Source organism: Desmodus rotundus, chromosome 4, assembly GCF_022682495.2.
Source record: "Desmodus rotundus isolate HL8 chromosome 4, HLdesRot8A.1, whole genome shotgun sequence".
Taxonomy (NCBI): domain Eukaryota; kingdom Metazoa; phylum Chordata; class Mammalia; order Chiroptera; family Phyllostomidae; genus Desmodus; species Desmodus rotundus.
Genome location: NC_071390.1, coordinates 23,769,427 through 23,791,355, shown reverse-complemented (window position 1 = coordinate 23,791,355; position 21,929 = coordinate 23,769,427). Strand labels below are relative to the sequence as shown.

The window sequence follows — 21,929 nt, the reverse complement described above, 5'->3', positions numbered from 1 at the left end:
GTAGGAGACCAGAGTCTTTGATTCCAGGGTCAGAAACAAAAACAGAAGAATGTTCGCAAACCATGGCACTAATTCTGGGTCATCCACAAAAATTCTAAAATAAAAAGACTAATAGTAAACTAAAAAGAACATGGTATGTTTAGCTATTCCAGGGTCCATTTGGAACTGATAAATAAATATTCAATTTGTAACCCACACATGTATTTGAACTTACAAAAGCCTATTCATCAACACCTTAATTTGGATGATATTTGCTATTACACATTTTGCTTTTGTATTTGACACAAACATAAACTTGCACTTGCACTGTGTAAGCGCTTATCGCCTGTCGTGGGGTAATGACTTCAGTATCTGATGCAGGGCTTCCTCCTTCGTCCAGTGGCTTCCTCCCACCACTTCAGTTCTGTTATTCGGGGAACCTGCTGTTCGGTGCCTGCTGTTCAGAGTCTTACAGACGTCAACCAGGTCTTCACACCATCGCCTTTCCAGGCAGAGGCCTCTTAATGATCTTTTTATCTTTTCTTGTGCAGCCATCTATAACATCAGCTGCTTAAAAATGTCTGAAAGTTTTCAGACTTTCAGAACAAGGTCTCACAGCCCCTTTGCCAGCAGAATAAATCCAGATTGGTCCTGAGTAGTGGGCTCTAAACCTTGCCAGACCATTCACCTGAATTAACTTTAAGTGGCCTTAGGATGACTATTAAATATAGTCTCCTTTTATTTAAGATGGCAAATGTCTCATCATTGTTGGTCATACAGATACAAAACCTCATTGGTCCCACTTGCTGTCCTCTGATGACCAGTTCTGTGCTGTTGGTCATTACTCCGTGATGTGTTCCTCACAGTCACCCATGTTTCCAAGGAGATGCCCACCTTTTACTTACCGATTTGGAACAGACCTTTAACGTTAGCAGTAAGAATCCTTTAGATTGTATGTGGACAAGTGTTCTGTCCAAGTGTGTAGTTTGCCTTTTATTATTTTTATGCTTTTTTTGATATGAAGAATTTTTAAAACTTTTACAGGAAAATATGCCAATCTTTTTCTCTCAATTTCTTTTAGTCTTAGAAAGTCCTTCCTCACACAAGGATCGGATTAAAAAAATCACTTATGTTTTTCTAGTTCTTATTATATTATCATTTTAAAATTCAGCCTTTTAGTTCATTGAAAAATATTTTGGTGTATGATAGTAGCCTTACTATTTTCTGAGTAATTTACCGGTTGTTTTACCATCATATAGTGAATAATCGACCCCTAAGTCCATCTTCATTACATATTAAGCTCTGTATACATGTAACTACATAGAAATATAAATAGCATATTATATAGAATTATTCTACATATTAGTAATTATATAATTATATCTACTATATCATACATGATATATGTTAATATATTGAATTTGCATACATTCACACATATTATACTATAACACACATATAATACAAATTAAATATATGTGCATGTAGGGGTGTGTCATACATATGATATTTTATGAATTATATATCATGACATACCGGTAAGAAGTGTTATCTATAATTCTGTGTCTGGATTTTCTATTCTCTCCCACTGAACTCCATTTCACTACCAGTTTCACATCATTTTAATGATTAAAATTTAATGTTAATATCTACAGATTCAAGTCCATTCATTATCATTTTTCTTGCTTTATTCAAACTTTCCTTAATTAGTCACATCCATTTACTTTCCCAAATAGACCGCCAAATTACTTTTTATACCGTCTGTTGTTCCAGAGAAGTTTGAGGCTAGCATGAATTTTATTCTAGGTGTGGTTAGCCTGTTTATTTTCTATCTTTGTGTTCTTCCACGATGCTTATGGGAGTCATGTTTTATCCTTGATATTTGGACTTTTACCAGGAATGTGTCAACCAGGGTGTCTGCATTAATTTGCTGGTATTTGGGAGTGCTTTTGATAGGACAGACTGCGGCCTCTCTCCAACCTGTGAGAACGCTCTTTGAGCACAGCCTCAACCGTCTGTCTTTCTGTTTGCTCCAGTCTCTGTTTCAGGAGTCTGCCAACCTCCATCCTCAGTTCCGCACAAGTGTCATCTCTTTTCTCATTTTTTAAATCTTTCTGCTTTCTCTCTGCAAGAAGAGGTCTCAAGTTTGTCCTGCACACGGCATATCTATTTTCTCTAGGATCTTTTCTGCCATTTATTAGAGTTTTAGCTTCCTTGTCTCACTTAGCTTCCCCGATTGGCACTCATTTCATACTTTTTCCATATTATGTGTACTATGTATATTTTCCATATACAGGAGAACATATGTATCTTACATAGCAGTTCTGAAGCATAGAGAACCCATCATCCACCTTAAAAGCTATGATAATACCCACACTGTTGCACCTAGTTATACGATTCTTCCTTTTCCCATTTTTGTGCTTTTCATTCCTGTTTCATATTTTAACTTTATCCTAAACAATATATTATGCAATTTGTTAGCTTTTAAAAAGTGGTATCATGCTGTATGTAATTTTCTCTGACTTACTTTTTTCACATTATACTTCTAGGATTCACCCAGGTTGTTATTCCTACTTACAGTTCACTCATTATCAATGTTGTATACTCCATTGTGTGAACATACTACAATTTATTTATCTATTCTTCTGCTGACGGATATTTGGGTTGTGTCCAGATTATTGCTATTATGAACAATGTGGCTTTCAACATTCTTGTTCCCGTTTCCTAAGACACAGATGAAGAAATCTGGAGAAGCGTGACTCCAATTGTGATTGGAAACCAGCAGCAGCCTCCTCACTTGCGTGCTTCATAGAAACGCAAATGTATAGGCTTTATCCCAGACCCGTTGGGTCAGGATCTGCAGAGGTGGGGCTTTCAGATTGCACGGCTGCCCAGGCAATTCTGCTCATTACAGTTCAAGAAGCACTGTAGCAGCGTTCTAGAGTAATACCTAAGGGTGGAATTGCTGTGTCCTACACAGGGGTGCAAATATTCAGCTTTATAGGATAATGCCGAATTGTTTTTCCAAAGTGATTTCCATTATTCCAACTTACACTTCCTTCAAGCAGTGTCTGTTTGATTTCCCTTTGATTCACATCCTTGTCAACACTTGTGATTTTCAGACTTCTTCATTTTTGCCATCCTAGTGGGTGTATAATGTTTAGCTTTTTGTATGTTAGTAAGTCTTTCCTCATGCCTAGTTCATAAGGATATTTTATTTTTTCTTTTAAAAGTTTTAATTTTTTTCATAGTTGTGGCTTTAATAGACCTGGAATTGATTTGGGGTATGGTGTGAGGTAAGCATCTAGTTTCATATTTTTCCATATGAATAGTCAACTATGCCAGCATCCTTTATTCAACGGCCCCCCCTTTCTTCAGTGATCTGCAACACCCTCTGCGTCGTGCATCAGAGTTCCTTATGTCCATGGGTTTGTTTCTGGGCTCTTCGTTCTGTTCCGTCTTTCTGTCCTCACCAATGCTGCCCTGCTCTAATTACTGTGGTTTTATATGTAACTTGAAATCTGGTAGAGCAAGTCCTCCTGCCTCATTCTTCAGTAATGGCTTTGCTAACCTTGGGCCTTTCCTCAGTAACAGACATCTCAGAATCAGATTATCAAGCATCTGCACAAACTTTCCTGTGACTTTGGAATTGCACTGAAGTTATAGATTAAATGAAGAGAATTTATATTTTTATGATATTGAATCTTCTTATCAATAAATATGAAAAGAACAGAAAAAACCTTTCTCAGATATCTTTCTTCTCTCCTTCCTTCCTTCCCTTCCTCCCCTTCCTCCTCCCTTTCTTTCCTTCCTTCCTTTGAATGTGAAAGTTCATAATCATCTCTATTTTTCTATTAAGAAAGTATCCTAGATCTTTTTTAATGAAAGCAAATCTGGAGAGAAGAAGAAAATATGGAAAACTTCTGAATTTAGAGATTGAAATCAGAACACATTTTATTTTTAGAAGTTTTCTGTTCACCATTTAGCAGTAAGCAAAGCAATAAAGAGAATCCGGTGTTAAGCCCCAAATTTGCTCTACTGGCAGATTCACCGATTTTCCATTTCTAGATAAAGCACTTTCAAAGTGCGTCTACATTCATTTTCTCCCCGCCTACCCTTTTGGTATTGTATGAAAACTGTTTGCAATTGATCTCTGCTTTCACTTCCAAAGGTGTGTAGCAATGGACAAAAACCTTCATTTCCCTGCTTCCACCCCACCGCACCTCCCAGAATTCAAGGATAGTATGCCCAGGTGAAGCGTGTTCTAGGCAATAGCTGTGTGTTGCTTGTATGGTGTGACTTCGGAATTTTTTTTTGCTTTTTGTTTTTTTAAAAGTATCTGTTCACATTTAGGTCACATATGTTGTTTAAGCACACATATATGTGTACTAAAATTGTGAGTATAGGCATATAAGCAATAGGTTGATAAACACAACATTTGGGATAACAGTTACCTTAAGTAGAGCAAGAGGAAATCAGGAAAATGGGATATGAGAGAACTTATATTTTGATGAGAATTATCAGCAATGTTTTGGTTTTGGGGTTGGGTGGTGGATTCACAGGTGCTAATTGTATTAGTTAGCTTTAAAAGTAACATGCAGGTATGGATACTCTTTTGAATGTGTCAAGTAATATATTAAAAACGTAGTAAAGAATAATGACAGCTGCACTTGTTAATCACAGCGTCCTGTCTGAAGATGACATCGTGACCCACCCACAGGCTGACATCTCTGAACTGCCTCACCCAAAGGGAGGTGGGTCATGGTGACTTGCTCTTAGTTTATCATCTCTTCCCTCTGGGGAATGGGTTACTGAGTCAGCTGATGGTCGGCTAAAAACCAAGGTGAATGTGAAATTTTCTCTTATATTTAGCTCCATTCATCATTTTCAGTCTCTTCTTTCACTTGTGTGCTTGTCTCAATTCCCCATTTATCTTCCTCTTCCTCCTTCTTATAATCTCCACCTGCTCTTTCACTCTCCTTCTCTCTCCCCTTTGTGAACTAACTCTTAGCTGACTCAGAGTGTATTTCCTTCCTTCCTCCCCCTCTGCCTTTGTCCCTCCCTCTTTTTCTCCTTTCTCGCTTTCTTTCTTTTATTTTACTACGAATGTGTGCCATTTATATAATCACAAACAAAATAAATAAATAATACAATCTCTAAATATCTCTTAGGGAATGACACGAAAAAGCAGAAAAAATTATCTTTATGAAAAAACAGATAGGAAAGAAGAAAGAACGCACACACATCTCTAACAACAATGAAAAAGAACATTGTAAGAAAGATGGAATATAATGAGAAGTTTTCAGACAATAAAAGCCATCAAGAAGGAAGGCAAATATATTGGCTTTTTATGTCAACAATAAAAAAAATCCACACCAAGGAATGCATTGCAATTTTCAAGGGACAAAGAGAGACACAAACAGACATTCTTTAAATGTATCAGACATGAGAGGAGACTGAAGAAAATAGTGTCCATTTATTAGCTGGAGAGGGAAAACTAGTAACAGATGACACTGAAAAGGCAGAGGTTTTAAATCTTTTCTTTTTCTCAAGTATTTGTCAAAAAGTCAATTGTCTGAAAGCTTGACAATGAAGTATATGGAGTAAGTTGAACCAAAATAAATGGGAAAGGAGAAAGAACTGACAGAAGATTGCAGAATTTACTGGATTAATCCCTGAACCATGTGTCCCTCCAGGTTGAAGATTATTTACCCATTCCCACAGTCCACGCCGAGTACAGCCTGGCCCACAGGAGGTGCTAGAATTCAATGATGGAATGCGGGTCATGTTTAAGGCTCTGTGCTAGGCATTAGGGAAACAGTGGTAAATAAGGCACATACAGTTCTTGCTATCGTGAAGTTTATAATCTAGAAAGAAAGGAAGTCCTTAAGCCAATGAGTTAGGCAGTGAATTAATTTTAATAGTACTAATGGTAATGGAGGAATCTATGAGACTGTATAATGGAAGATGTGACCCAGTGTGGGGGTGGGAGGCAGTCAGGGAAGGAGTCTGTCAGGAGTGACATTTTGACATTTAAGATTTGAGGAAGAGAAGGGAGGGGATAGAAAGGGCCATGGGCAAAAGAAAGAGCTCTGGCATGGGAAGGAGTTTGGAAACTTTGAGAATCTGAAAGGAGACCAATTCAGCTTGGAGCTCAGCAAGTGAATACCAGATGAGGACGGCAGGTCCAGGTTGATAATAGACTTCAGGATTTTAGAATCTGTCTTAAAATAAATGGGAAGCCACTGCAGAATTTAAGAGATAAAGTGACATTATTCAATTTACATTTAGCAAGTTGACTTTCACAGCTGTGCAGAAAATGGATTGAAGAAAACCATTTAGGAGGTTAGTTAGAAGAAAGATGATGATCGTTTAAGGTGAGGAAGTTAAATTAGAGAGAAGATGAGGGATATAAGAAATATTTAGGAGATAAAATTGATTGGACATGGTGACTGACTGGATATAGAGAATGAGCATTAAGCAGGATTTGTAGCTTTTTAAATGCTCAAATCCTTACTTGCAGAGGATCGGAGGACTCCCGGCAGCCCAGCAACAAGAGCTGTATTTCCATTCTCTGCTCAACACCACCTCCTCCCACCCCAACCCCAGCCCACCAAAGCTCGGGTGGGATCAGCCAGGGATAAGCAAAGAACATACCTAAAAGAAAACAGAATCAAAGAGCATAACAGTAATAACTAACAAATGTGCACCAGTTAAATCTTTCCTAATGTGCCCCTGAACTTTAGTTCTGAAGTTTGTTTTGTCATTTTTAGTACGTATGAATCCAGTGCATATTTTTGAAATGTTTTGTCTTTATCCACTTCACTCATTTTTTCTCACATTTGCTACTTCCGTTAGTCTAGAGCTGGAGCTGGGCAAGGGAGCCCTTGCTTTAGAGAGCTAAGCTCTGGTCCACCTCCAGCTGCACCCCTCCCCATGGGGGTAAGATGTCCACAGAGCCAAGGGCCCCTGCCTCTTTGCGGATCATGCTGTGAGTCCCCATGGTCCCAGGATTTTATGCTCAGATAGTCCCTTTCTTGTTGCCAGAACCTGCGTGGACCTCAACCTGGAGTCTGACTTCCTGAGAGTTTGCAGCACTAGGCTGGAAAGGTGGCAAGGGGAAGCTATTTCTGGAGGTGTGAGCTGGGCTTGTGCTTGCCGACTAGGTTTTCCCCGTGACCATAGACCCTTGATGATACATTACAGAACTAGGGCTGAGAAGGGGCTGCTGGGCTGGAGCCCGAGGCTCTGACCAACCCAGTGAGAGCTGTGAATACATTCTTTCATTCTACAAGCATTTCACGAGCACATGCTGGTGGTATGCAAGGTATTCTGTTCAGCCTGGGTGATACAAAGATGACCAAGACATCTTCCTGTCCTCAAGGAACTTAGGGGCCAAGATACATGTAAACAACTCTGTAAAGTGAGGCTCACTAAGTAAACACCACACAAGCAGGAACCACTTGTACTCTGGGAACTCAGAAGAGGAAACAATTAATTATGACTGGGGACTTGGGGAATGCTTCACAGAAACAAAAGTGGAGAAATAACTTGCTTACAGTTGAAAGATATATACTCAAACCCTGGAAAGTTATTTATTATACCCAAACCTTCAGTTTCTTCACAGGGTTTTAATGAGATAATACACCTGGAAACATCTATCATAATGCCTGATAGATAAACGTATTTAATAAATGTTGCTTATTCTTCTCTTTATTCCTTGAAAGATCTTTTTTGGCCTCAAGAAAATAGTTATGTTATAGTATGTACACAGTTATGCTTCAAGTTGCCCCCAAACATAAACTTAACTGGTCTGTGCGTGCGCGTGTGTGCGTGCTTTGGAAAGTTTAATGGTGGCTGGAAGGAAGCTCCTCGAGATCGGGGCTTACCTTTGCATCCCTAGTGCCTGTGACCGAGAACGCTGGACTTCAGGAAGTGTTCTTTGATTGAATGAATTATGAAACAAGGATTCACCTCCTGATGCTGATGGAAGGGCCTCCAGGGCCTACTGAGAGTGAAATGGTAACTTTGGAACGTCACGGTTTTCCTGAGCACTGGTAGGCCTTGGTGTCGGTGCCTAAACTTGTTTATTTTCAATATTTTCTACTCCTGGGAAGTATACATGTACTGAAGTGTGTCAGCAAAAAGACAAGTATTTTTTCCTCATAGAGCCTCTCGTCTGACTTCCAAAGCTACAAAACCCCAGTTGACTCATTTCTTAGATGCTGTACAAACACTACACCAGGTGCCACCGTTCATCTAGATATCTGGCCTTCAAGAGCCAAGAGGAAATGAAGAGGAACATCACCGTGGATTTCTGCACCTGATGTGCTGGTGTGCCCGAGCTCACGTGGGAGGGAGAGGACGCTGCTGCTCCGACCTCCTCCACAGAGAGGACGCTGCAGGGCACACCCAGAAAGTTTCCAGAGGACTACAGCAACTTCGGACAACTAAAAGCTACAATTTTCCCTGCTGCCCTTTCGAGAGGGAATGAAATCCCTCCATCCCATGGTTTGACCACCGTTCTTAAAACTTCAAAAGGCTTCCCATTGCTCACAAGTGAGAGAGTGAGACCAGTGGTTTTAATATAAATTGGGCCCTCAGTGCCTTGCCTCTCATGCTCAAGGACACTGATTTTTTCCCTCTGCCACATGGGCAGGGCCTTTTTGTTTCTGTAATTACCTCCCATTCCATCCCACACACCCCTCCCCAACACACACACACACGCACACACACAGAGTTAACTCTTAGATGCTAGCTTTAGGGTCATGTTCCCATGGAATGCTTCCTGGGCCGCCCCCACCCCCTGCCTGAGCTAAATCACATTTCTGTGTTACATGTTCTCAGAGAACCATTTCTTTCTCCTAGGACACTTGATTCAGTTTGTATTTGCACATTTATCGGTAGAATTTTTGACTCATATGTCTCTTCCCTTCTAGACTGCAGATTTCATGGTGAGGGGACTGTGTTTTCTCACTGCCATATTCCAGAGTCCAACACAGTGCCTGTTTTCCCCTTGGCAGGGCCCCCTGCCCCTTGTTTCTCTTTCCCATCTCTAGATGGCTTCAGGAGATCTACTTGCAACATAATTACAGTTTTTCCTGTACTCAGCCCCATCCATCCCAGACCTAAGTAAGGGCGAGGGGCATTGGCTCAGCTGGGGCTCCGTGGGGCAGCCACTGAGGAACTTCTAGACTGTACAATGGGATGATGCCCAGAGAACTGAGTGGCATCGCAGCCCAGGAAGCCTCTAACCTAGAAATGCAGGCCTAAGGGTCATCACACCAGAGACGCCAGAAACACAGGTGTGTGTGGTCAGAATTCCAGGCACATGGCAAGCAAAAGCAACCACAAGCGTGCACAGAGAATTTATAAAGGCTTTGCCTTCATCTGCTCACTGGGACAGTGATATTGTCTGGCTTCAAAATGCGGGGGGCAGAACTGATAAGTTTGTTGTAAAAAATGCCACACTGTGTGATTTCAATAAGAGTTATTTTTGGAAAAAATGCATTTGAACTATTCTTGGTTTAATAATTTGGATAGTTAGATCATGATGGTCTCGCATGCCAATGAAACATTTTCTAGTGTTTAGTATCAAGAATGAATTGCCAGATGGTGCAGTCACCGTGGGAAAGTTTGGCAGTTCCTCACAAAGTTAAGCAGAATCACCACATGATCCGGCAATTCCACGCCTGGTGTGTACCCCAAAGAATTGGACACAGGAATACAAACAGCATTACAGCATTATTCACAATAGCCAAGAGGTGGAAACAACCCAGGCATCCATCAACAGATGAATGGTAAACAAAAGGTGGTCTGTACACACAATGGAATAGTATTCAGCCATAAAAAAGAATAAAGTTCTGATACATGCTACAACACGGATGGACCTGAAAATCGTTATGATCAGTGCAATAAGCCAGACACAACAGGACAACTATTGTATGATCTCGCTTATGCGACATAGAGACAGAAAGTAGAACAGAGGTGACCAGAGGCTGGGGGACAGCTACTGCTCAGTGGGCACAGCGTTCCTATTGGAGCGATAACAAATGTGGAAGCAGGTGGTGAAGACGGCTCGCAGCACCGTGTATGTGCATCACGACACTCAACTGTACACTTAAAAATGGTTCAGTCGGCCAACTTTATGTTATATACATTTTACCACAGTAAAAAAGGGGAAAAAAAGAATGAATCACCAGAAATAAACTTTCTTGAGAATAATTTGGCAACATGCATCAGAAGCCTTAAACTGCTGCATACTCTTTGGAAATGACCGTGGGCGGACATGTGCAAAGATGTGCCTGTGAGGTGCCCACTGCTGCTTTCGTGCCCTCGTATCTGTTCATCCGCCTCCGATTACAGCACCGGGGTTTTCGGCGGTGTGTGTGTGTGTGTGTGTGTGTGTGTGTGTGTGTGTGTGTGTGACTCAGCCATGACTGTTCACTGTTTTCCAAGATCCCCTGAGCTCCCTTGAGACCAGTCAATGCTCATGTTAGGCTAACCGAACTTTCCCTTGGGGACGCTGGAAACCGAGCAGTGTGCCGAGCCCACTCGGAGTGGTCACAGTGGATTTATTCTACCGCGGAGCCCCTTAAAAAGACTGAAGTCACTGGTGCTGCACCTGGAGCCCATGTTGCCCTGAATCCCGTCCTGCCCAAGCTGGTGCTGCGGCTTTTGAGGACCCCACTTCTTCTCTGCCTAAGTCCTTTAGAGTCCTTCCCCCTCTCCCCACTATGACCAAAAAACTAATTGGTTCAATGGCGATCACAGCATTATTTTTAATGGGCAAAACCCCGAAACAACTAATGCCCATTGAATAAATTAATGGATAAACAAATTACGGTAGACCAACTATGAAAATTTTGCAATCACTAAAATTTATATTTGAGAGGAATATTTAATGATGTCAAAAGATGTTCATTATAGTGTATAGAAAAAGGGCAGCCTCTAAAATTGGGTGATCTCATTTTTAAAGGGACATAAGTGTCTCTCTGGGCTGGGAAACTTGAAGGACATAACCCGAAATGATAGCAGGAGTTATCTCTGAGCAGTACGGCCCTCCTTCCAGGTCCCTGAAAGACCCCTTCTTCCACACCTCCGGGCCCTTAGAAATGCTGCTCCCTTTGTCTGGAGTACTTCTTCCACCCACGCTCCATCTGGTTAACGCTCGTTCTTCGGGTTTCTGCCCAAGTGAAACGTCATCTAAGAAGCCTCCTGAAGTCCCTAGTCCAGGTTAGGCTTCCCCTTGTATGGGATCTCGTGGATCCCACAGCTCTTCTGTCAGAGCGGTTCTCACACTATATGCTAATTGCATATTGACTTGGATGTATGCACCACAGGATCCTTCAGTGGGGTCAGGTCCATGTTTGTTCATAACAACGTCCAGGAACAAACTCTTCTCCAGTGTTTACTATGTGCTTCACATGTATCACATCACTGAATTCATGAAGCAATCCTGTGGGGAAGCACTATTATTTTCCCTTTTTACAGGTGAGAATACTGAAGCTAAGAGGTGTACCTGAGCGATGGAGCTGAAGCTCTAGCACCTAGCACAGTGCCTAGGTGTATAGTAGGTGCTTAATTTGTTGAGTTAGTGAATGAATGTACTAAAATTGTGTAGATAAATCTCACCATTGCAGCTCTCTAAATCTATAATTTAAAAGTGTTGCTAGAATTAAAAGTGCCAGCCTGATCATATGGATAATATTTCAGTATGCAGACAAAAGGGGGAACAAAAGGGGGAAACATCTTATCTTCCTGATGAGTGAATTCATGGTGAAGTCCCCATAAAAATTCAGAGCCACCACTGCCTGGAAATAAAAATCTGCCCCCCTCCCTGTGTTCCACTGAATGCTTCTGTGAGAATTAGTGAAATAGAGACCACACTTCACTGACTGAATTAGACACAGGGGAAGGTAAGAGGTAAACACACTCCTCTTTGCCTGAACTGCCTTCCAGGATGCCCTGTACCCCTCTTTGCTGCACTTTGAAGGCCTGAGCAGAGCCCAAGTCCCAAGCGTGAAGGTCACTGTCCAGACCTTCACACTGTGAGAAAGGTCCTAGAATATGAAGAACAAGCCTGGGACAAATGTAATAATCAATTGAGCACGGCAGGGAAAGCAAAGGAACAGGCTGCCAAAATCTCAATTTTGGTGGAGAAAAATTCACTCGTTTCTCCCTGATTCTCTGAGAGATTCTATTATATATATATGTATATATTTACATTTATGTATATATATTTATATGTATATGTATGTATATGTATATAGGTATATCCATTTGTCTCTATCCTCAGTTTCTGCTTATGTCTGGGTTGACCCCAGTTCCTGACACAGAGCTCCTAAGTCCCTTGGAATTTCCTGGGAAACAGGAGCAGCTTTTGTTCCTGAGGTTCCTGGATCAGGACTGGTCCTCACAAAGACAAAGCGTGATCAGAAGCTTAGAACTTTCAGTGCCTCCCTCCCCATTCTCTAAAGAGGGCAAAGGCCCTGGAAATTAAGTTAACAATTGATTGAGGCTACAAGATACAGTCTCTGTAAAAACCACACAGGTACAGGGTTCAGAGAGCGTTTGGCGTGGTGAACACAACCATGTGCCAGGAGCGTGGTGCACCCCAACTCCACAGGGACAGAAGCTCCTGTGCTCGGGACTCCTCTGGACCTCACACTCTGTATCTCTTCACCTGGCTGTTCAATCTCTACCCTTTTTCATATCCTTCATTACATAGCAAACCAATAAACTTGCTTCTCTGGGTTCTGTGAGCTGCTCCAGTGAATTATCAAACAGAAGGACGGAGTCACGGGAGGCCTGATTCACAGCAGGCTGTTGGTGGGAAGCACCAAAGACAAGTGAGGGCAGTGTTGTGGGACCGAACCCTTAAGTGGTGGGACCTGACACTAACTCCAGGCCGTTGGTTTCAGAACTAAACGGAATTGCAGGACAACCAGCTGGTGTTGGACAATTGGCTGGTAGGGAAAAAACCGGCACATCGGGTGTTGGAAGTGTCGTGAGTGTGGTGGCACTGTGAGAGTACAGGAACAGACAGAGAATTTTTCTTAGGCAGATTCCTGCTCTTGGGCACATTTGATTTTTATCCAGGATGCAGGGAAATATAGTAGGAACAATTCCTTCTCTAGAATCCCAGGAACCTAGAAAAAAAGTATATCATTTCCCTGATTCTTAAACCTTGCAGGGCCTTTCTTTCAGCCTAGGCACTACTGGTAGCTGGGGCCTGTGCTAGGCTGTCCTGCGCATTGTAGGGTATTTAGCAGCTTGTCTAGCCTGCAGCTAACTACCAGATGCCAGTAGCTCCTTTCCTCCAGTTGTGACAACCAACAATGTCCCCAGACATTGCCAAATCTCCCCTGGGGGTCAAAATCGCCTCTCTTTGTTTGGCGAACCACTGACTAGAGTGTGGCAAGTGGAAAAAATTGGTGCATCCCTCCTCCACACTTCATAGAGTATCTTACAAACGCACACGTGGACACACATGTTTTGTTTCTTTATGGGAGGTGGAGTAAACAGCATCCCATTAACCTAATGTTCTGTGCTTGATGGTGCTGTGCAAGGGTGTCTAATATCTTGTTAGCGATAATTTAAAAATTTTCCTCTAGTCACCCCAGTGAATGTTTCTGAGCACGGGAAACTTGTATTGTCATCTTCGCCTTTCAGTGGAGCCAGCTCCCTGGATTATTTTGGATTCCTGGACACTTGCGTATGCTCCTAGCAGAGGCAGCAAAGCATGGGTTTTGCAGTTAGGCACCCTGGATTGGAATTCCAGTTAAAACCCATTTATCTGTGTTCACTGCAAGTCACACAATGCCCTAAGCTGCAAGTTCCTCAGCCACAGAACCCTTCCTCGCTTGACTATGGTGAACATGAAATGAGATGAGGCGGGTAAAATGCCTGGCCCAGCCAACCCTGGCAGGTAGAACCAGCTGCTGCTCTCAGAAGTTTTTTTTTCCTTTGTTACTTGATTATTAGGTAAGGTAAAGCTTCCCCCCAGCCCCAGAATGTTCCTTCAGCTCTTCTCAAAACACAGTGAGGGCAGGTGGCAAAGTCAAGCTGCAATTATCAGGGAAGGATGGCGAGTGGAGCTCACAGCTTTCCCCTGGAGTTGGCTGGAAGCAACTTGGCCGGCAGTAAGGAAGGACTGGGCTTGGGCAGGCGGAGCTCTGTCAGGGAGAGGCCTCACAGGCTGAGAGGCCTGCGGGTGCAGAGGGCTCCAGGTGCAGGGGTTTCGTTTCACTCAGGACACCTCTTGAGCGTCATTTTGCAAGTGTGGATGGCAGTAACGGAAGTCAGACAGGTTCCAGGGACCCTTCGCCGCTGCCTGGGAGAGACCACCATCGTGGGCATTACCTTCCCCATAAGCCTCAGGACTGTCATCTATTAAATTGGGTAATCCTTGTGCCTACATCGTGGGGTTGTTGTGACAATTCACAATAAAGGAAAGGGGTCAGGCAGTGCCTGGGGAGCAGTGGACATGGAGAAATATCAGCTGATGTCAGCATTAATAATGTCTGCACTTACATGTAAATGTCTGCGCTTACAGGTATTGTATGTGAATACATTCAAAAAGGATGAATGATAAGGAAAATAAGATCTAAGGCAGGTAAGACAGACCTCAAACAACTAAGCAATCAAAAGAGAATAAGCAGAGGATATACTACATACGGGAAAAACGCAGGAATAAAGTAGAAAGACAAAGTAGGCAAAAAGGATAAAAGTTAGAAGTGGATAGTGGTACTTTCATGTAAAAGCTGAGGGCAATTACACGGGTGCTACAAAGTCTTAGAGAATTGAGCCAGGGACAAGGACAGGGAAGGGTCCTGCCTCACTAGAAATGAATGGACTTCTTGTCTACCTGTCAACATCATCATCACAGGAAGTCAGCATTTGCTGAGCACCTCTGATGCACTGAGCAAACAGAATAACTAAGACACAGTCTCACACTTTGAAAAGGTCATAGTTAGGTTGGCCAAAAACCAGTATGGTCTCTCAGTAGAGCTTTTGAGCTAACTCTGAGGTCCCACATCTTCTTCCTTAACTGATGCATCCTTTGGGTGTTGGTAGGCAGAGGGGTGTAAGCCCCTGTAGGTTTGAGTAGATCCTTTTCCTCCCCAAACTTGCCCTCTTTTACCAAAGCTTTCCTGTACCAAAAGTATGTACACAAGTCACGAAAGTTAAGTGCACACGAGCTACTTAGAGAACAGGCCTTATAACAATGCCTTTCTGGGCAGGCTACAGAAGCCAGGCTAGTGGCGAGATTTCTGGAAGGGCTTTTGGAAAGAAACTGATTTATTCCTTTGTCCATGGTGGCAAAATGCTAGCAACTCTCTGACTACAAAGAGAAGAATCGAGTCTGTGAAGTCAGCCACAGACAACCACAGCTTTAACAGGCCAACGGCAGGGTCAAAGAACCCCAGAGGACACATTTTCTTGACAGCCTCTCCGAAGAGCTCAAGGGATTCAGAACACAAAAGCGAAGGTGGTCCCCACCCAGACAGCTCCAGGAAGGCCTGGGGAACACTGCATTGCCCACAAGCTATTTTGCAGCTGCTTCAATTAAAGAATTAAACTATATCTGAGCAGCAGCAATATCCACGAGAGCCAAATTGGATTTCTCCGTGGAAAACTAGCTGCAGACCACATCTTTATTGTGCAGACACTCATTAGCAAATATGTAAAAAAATAAAAAATAAAAAAATACCAGTCGGAGGAAGATGTGTTCCTGCTTTGGGGGCGGCTTTCTATCGTATTTTTAATTTTTTTATTGAATTTGTCACAGTGACATTAGTTAATAAAATCATGTAAGTTTCAGGTGTATAATTCTATAATACATCATCTGTATATTGTATCGTGTGTTCACTAAACCAAGTCAAGTCTCCTTCCATCACCATTTATCCCTCCTTTACCCTCTCCTACCTCCCCCTAAATCTTTTTCCCTCTGGAAATCACCACACACTTGTCTGTATCTATGAGGGTTTTTTTTTTCTTAATCACTTCACCTTTTGCACCAAGCCCTCCAACCTCCTCCCCTCTGAGAGCTGTCAGTCTATTCTCTGTATCTATGAGTCTGTTTCTATTTGTTAGTTTATTTTGTTCATTAGATTCCACATATAAATGAAAGCATATGTTATTTGTCTTTCTCTGACTGGCTTATTGTATTTAGCATAATTCTCTCCAGGTCCATCCATGCTGTTGCAAAAGGTAGGATTTCCTTCTTTTTTATGGCCAAGTAACATTCCATTGTGTAAGTGTACCAGTGCTTTTTTATTTTTTAATCCTCACTGGAGGATATGTTCAGTGATTTGAGAGAGAGAGGAGGGGAGAAAGAGAGAGTAACATTGATGTGAAAGAGAAGCATCAATTGGTTGCTTATGTATGTGCCCCGACTGGGGATAAAAACTGCAACCTAGGCACGCACCCTGGTTGGGAATTGAACTGAAAACCTTTTGGTATATGGGATGACACTCCAACCAACTGAGCAATCTGGCCAGGGTAAAAAATTAAAATGTTAATACTTAGCATGAATTTTACCATCCATCCTTATATTGTTCATGTGAGATTTAAATGCTAATATAAGAGCATTTAACTTTTATGCAAATTACCAAAATCATACAATTCGCATTTCATAGCTTTTATATGCATGTGCATTTGGTCTTACCAGAACAATGGAAACACTGCACAAAACTGACTCAACTAGTTTTATTTCACTCTTGACATGTGCCCTTTCTACCGACACTCTACCTTCGGGCTACTGACAACCAAGTAAGGACTGATAGAAAAAGGAACCATGGGTTTCCCCACCCTTCCCTTTCCTCCAGTTACCATTCTCATCCAAGTGGTTGCCTAATACCGGAAAGTCACCTGAGTAAGAACAGGTACGACAAGGTTCTTTTACATGCTTTGGAATGCTACTGCTTTCTTCCTGTGTTGAAAACAAGTTCCAGTGAGAGCAGAAAGTGTGGCTTCTTAAGGCTGTCATCCCCCCCACTCCCCACTTACACACACTCACCCCTCACTCACTTGGAGCCTCACTGAACTCCCCGCAGCGTGGAGCTACCAGAATTCTGTGCCCATGGGCACCACAAACACTGTGCGCTAGTTGGATAGCAGAGACCTACAGCCCTGCATATTGTACGTATCTCCGCTGGTCAGTGCATGCTCCACTGTCTCTTTAGACTTCAATTACCAAACACAAGTTCAACAACAAAATTGTTAAGAATTTCAAGATGGCAACAGTAGAGCATTCAGCCAAGTGCTGTTTTCCTGCTGTGGAGGTTTTTAAAAAAGCATTTAATTCAATCTGGATCACATGGCTGAACCTGAAACGGCTACAATATGTAACTGGTGGGAAAGCAGGACCAAAGCAGTTTTGTCTATCAATCCACCCTCCGCAGGACAAACACACCCAGAGCTCAACTGGGGTTAGGAGAAGGGGCGAGCTCCATTCACTTTTCCTGAACACTGGAAAGGGGTTTTCTGTGCTTCAGGTACTTAACTTCAGGATCTTGCCTGAAGAAAAGTAATGCTGGCTGTAAATAAATAGGATTGTGTTGGGAACCGCCCTGCCAGGTTTCAGAAGCTGTAATCCCCCATGGCTAAAGCTGAGTCAAGACCTTGGGACCATAAGCCACTAAGGGGACAAAGTTTATTTCCCTGGCAGGGGCGCCACCTCTGCCCACTTTACTTTATCCTGCTTGGCCCTGAGCTTGACCAGTTAGCCAATGGTGGGTAAGATTCCTCAAGGGAGGGACGACCTAAGACAGGCATGGTCACGAAGAGGCCCTCAGGGAAGGACTTGAGGGGCTGTAGAAAAAGGGGTGATGGAACCTCACCCCTCGGCTTTGACATAGCCTGAGTCCTCATTCTGTCTGCAAGAAGTTTCCTAATCTCTTGGCTGCCTTACTTCCTCTGCTCAATTTAAGCCTGAAACAGTGACAGAGGGCGGTGCAGTCCTGTGCTGGAAAGGGCAGATTCCCCGGGGCGATCAGGCCTAAGAAAGAATGCATAAAATCCTGTGAAACCTGCTTTGCTAATACCCTCAATTTAAATGATAAGGGTCCAAGCCTGAAATGAGTTTGTTTCCCAAAGTCTTATAGCCCTTTAGCTAACTGACCCTGACTCAGAATAAACCCTCAGAGTTCTTTGTTTGTTATCTATTGTTTGATCCTTACTGCCTATGATTGATGAGCTTTACCTATATTCCTGTGCAAATTGAACCCAATAAAAGCCCATTGAGGAAAAGGCTCTTGGCCCTTCTCCTTTTGAGAGATTGGCCACCTTTCCTTCCCAAGCAGATCATGTCTTGGTAGACTTATTCTCATCCATGGTGGTGGGGGGAGGGGGGGGTGTTCTGTGGGTGGAGCCCCCCCCCCCCCCCACACAGGTTAGTCTCTCCATCTCTCTCCTTGGTTCTGAGCAGAACTTAAATTTCTGGGCAGGACACAACTAATAGACCCTAGAACCATCTACAGAGAGGATTTAAAATTTGATTTTCAGGAAAGAGTCCCAAATAACCTTACATTTTGCTGTTTTAAGTATAGAATATAGTATATGCTGTCAGTGCTTTTTCAGGGCCCTTTAAGGTTGTCTGGACTCCTAACCCTGCTCTACAAGGCCCACATGAAAGCAGATCCAGGCCTCCCAGGAAAGTGGGTTCAAGACGCAAGGTCAGATTCATCCTTTAAGAAGGAGCTGTATGTATAATGGCTTTTAGGATATGTTCATTGACATCAGGCTTTATGTGATTTTCAAAGTATAGTTAATTTTGCAATCAATGTATCTCGAAGCCAGGGCATGCTGGGGAGTAATCTGTCCTCCTTCATAGCCTATAATGGAAGCTGGCAGGTATTGGACTTTGCTGTGTAGAAAAGGCACAGAAGTGTATGAGGTGTGTGAGGCATTTCTAGGGTGTGAGGAAATAGGTCTTGTGTGGAATAAAGCCCACCTCCATCAGGGAATGTCTGGAGGAGGACACAGGCAGTAGAGAGAAAAGGCAGAGGACCTGCCATCTGTCGTGCGCCTTGAGTGTAGCTCTCATTATGGTGACCATTTCTGTTGACACCAAGCGAAGAGGAGGACTGGCAATTAGCTGGCAAATGCACAATGTCAACTTGAATAATCCCAAAGGAAACTACATGAAAAACAAAACTAACCGATGTACTCAATCCATGCAGCAGGATTTTTCTGGCTTGTGGCTCAATTTTTCCTGTGTGGACGCTGCCCTATGGCCAGGGCAACATGCAGTTCTCTTGGTTGGGTACAGCACAGAACCCCTGGGAAAGGTCTGTATTTTTAGCCATTACCTCATTCTTTCTAGTTAGAGAGTGATTGAGGGTGAGTGACAGGAACACTTTGGAGCAGGTACTTTGCCAGTATTGTGTTCTTATTCTTAATAAGTGCAAATGGGAAGCCACAGTACAAACTCAAAAATGCCTTTGTTACTTTTATACACAATTCCCACATATTGGAAATCATTAAAAATCTGAAGAGCTTCATTTATGGGGTTTTATAGACTTTGCATAAGAAAATATTAATTGATGGAGAAGCTGGAAAGAACAGCAATGTTGGTACAGAAATTCAGTATGACATAGAATATGGACTCTTTGAAATGTATACAAATTTTCAAAATTTAGAGTAAAGTCCAATACCAGAAAACTGCCAGCTGGAAAATAGCTTACTGTGCCCCAAAGGGAGACATTGTAAGTCTCATTACATAATTTGATAATTCTGTTATTTGCAAAAGCACATTGACATCAGTCTTGATTTGCAGAAAGTCAAATTCTCCATACAAAGGAAGCTGGACGGAAACTTCTATCCTAATTTTTCTCTGCTCACCATTCTTTAGTTTTAAGTGACAGTGGTGGTTGCTTTAAAAGTGTAAGTGGGACATTGAGAATGCATTTAAAATGTCCCTTACCATTAGGAATTGAAGTTTCTGTCCTATAGGTTCACTACCTGTTGTCCCAGCTGCCTTGTCAACTAGAATGAAAAATTGGCAGTGATTCCTTCTAGCTTCTCTACCTCCTTAGCCAAAGACATAAACAAAATTTTCAGATGTTCTCAACAAAAACTGGGCCAGAAAGTCCCATAGGTTTGAGGCCTTTATAATATAAGGGATTTCTCTTGGCAGAGTCACGATTCCCTTCCACCTGCTTTTTCCCAGCTACCCAGTCCTATACCGTTTCTCAGTGCCAGGTGGGCTTTGTGGGCGTGCAACCTGTGCGCTTGTTCTGGACCCCGTGCTCAGAAGGGCCCTGCACTTGACTGAATGCTCTACTGTTGCCATCTTGAAATTCTTAACAATTTTGTTGTTGAACTTGTGTTTGGTAATTGAAGTCTAAAGAGACAGTGGAGCATGCACTGACCAGCGGAGATACGTACAATATGCAGGGCTGTAGGTCTCTGCTATCCAACTAGCGCACAGTGTTTGTGGTGCCCATGGGCACAGAATTCTGGTAGCTCCACGCTGCGGGGAGTTCAGTGAGGCTCCAAGTGAGTGAGGGGTGAGTGTGTGTAAGTGGGGAGTGGGGGGGATGACAGCCTTAAGAAGCCACACTTTCTGCTCTCACTGGAACTTGTTTTCAACACAGGAAGAAAGCAGTAGCATTCCAAAGCATGTAAAAGAACCTTGTCGTACCTGTTCTTACTCAGGTGACTTTCCGGTATTAGGCAACCACTTGGATGAGAATGGTAACTGGAGGAAAGGGAAGGGTGGGGAAACCCATGGTTCCTTTTTCTATCAGTCCTTACTTGGTTGTCAGTAGCCCGAAGGTAGAGTGTCGGTAGAAAGGGCACATGTCAAGAGTGAAATAAAACTAGTTGAGTCAGTTTTGTGCAGTGTTTCCATTGTTCTGGTAAGACCAAATGCACATGCATATAAAAGCTATGAAATGCGAATTGTATGATTTTGGTAATTTGCATAAAAGTTAAATGCTCTTATATTAGCATTTAAATCTCACATGAACAATATAAGGATGGATGGCAAAATTCATGCTAAGTACTTAACATTTTAGTTTTTCTTCCCTTAGAACATTAAATAGCAAATAAAAAATACAGTAAGTCAAGAGAGGCTGGCAAAAAGGAAAAAGCTTTACATTTTATACCAGTTCAAAAAATCATTTCCTAATTTGTTTGTTTATTTATCCACTTATTTAATTTTTATTGAATTGATTGGGGCGGCACTGGTTAACAAAATTATACCAGTTTCAGGTGCAGAGTTCTACAACATGTCTACCTTTAATGCCACTTTTCTGAAGCTGAAGACCCTATTTTCACTTTGTTGGGGTCTTACAAATTGTGTATGTGGCACGATCAGTCCTCACTTATGGTATTTTTCAGACTATAAGATGCACCCCCCCAAATTTGGGAGGAAAATGGGGGTGCGTCTTACAGTCCGAATGTGGCTTACCTGGCTCGCTGGGGTTGTTTTTTTTTTTCCTATTTTCCTCCTTTAAAATCTAGGTGTGTCTTATGGTCCTGTGCATCTTATAGTCCAAAAAATACGGTATCTTAACAAGTCTACAGAGTTAAAATATCTTCTTCTTGTTATATGTTTCATAGGTAGGTCCCATCAGTTAGAGTGGGAATCCAAAATCCACAGGAGAGACTTGCTGGGAAGCCAATTCCAAGGGAGACCCAAAGCGGCTTTCTGACTGTGAAAGGAAAGGCTGGAGGACAGAAGAGATGGCTGCTGCTAAGTGAGGGAAATAGAAGGAACTTCCTCTGGTAAAAACTGAGTTTGGTGGGTGAGACCCACAAGTTTCCGAGAAAGCAAAGCAGGCTGTGGGCTGCTGTCGTGACCAACATCTTACTTCCGTGGCCTCTGGATGTCAGAAGGGCGGGAAGTAAAACATGGGGGGGAGGCGGTTTGGGAGCATGTGAACTCAGAAAGGCAAGACTGGTAGGAAGATTCCTCAGCATTTTATCTCCATAAAAGA

The 21,929-nt window shown here is 42.5% G+C and overlaps 1 protein-coding gene across 1 annotated transcript in view; it reads right to left on the bottom strand.

Moving 5' to 3' along the window:
• Nucleotides 1-21,929, bottom strand: part of HPSE2 (heparanase 2 (inactive)) — a 611,494-nt gene that overhangs the window by 34,907 nt on the left and 554,658 nt on the right. The window lies entirely within an intron of this gene.